Raw genomic sequence first — 406 nt, 5'->3', positions numbered from 1 at the left:
GTAATGGTGGCCTCATCAAATGGAGTTAGGGAGCCTTCCCTCTTTTTGAATTTTTTGGAATGGTTTGAAAAAAATAGGTGATAATTCTTTGAATTTTTGATAAAATTCGCCTATAAAACCATCTGGTCCAGGACTTTTGTTTTTGGGGAGGTTTTTTATTACTGATTCTATTTCATTGGTGGTAATCGGTCAGTTCAGATTTTCTGTTTCTTCTTAACTCAGTCTTGGGAGATTGTATGTTTCTAGGAATGTGTCCATTTTTTTCAGATTGTCCAATTTGTCAGTATATAATTGCTCATAATATTTTCTTCTGATCCTTTGTATTTCTGTGGAGTCCATAGTTATTTCTCCTCTTTCATTTCTGATTTTATTTTTTTGAGTCCTCTCTTTTTTCCTTGATGAGTCT

The sequence above is a fragment of the Pteropus vampyrus genome, unplaced genomic scaffold, assembly GCF_000151845.1.
Source record: "Pteropus vampyrus isolate Shadow unplaced genomic scaffold, Pvam_2.0 Scaffold220, whole genome shotgun sequence".
NCBI classification, from domain to species: domain Eukaryota; kingdom Metazoa; phylum Chordata; class Mammalia; order Chiroptera; family Pteropodidae; genus Pteropus; species Pteropus vampyrus.
The sequence above is the reverse complement of the archived record's forward strand: the minus strand, read 5'-3'. Positions refer to the sequence as shown.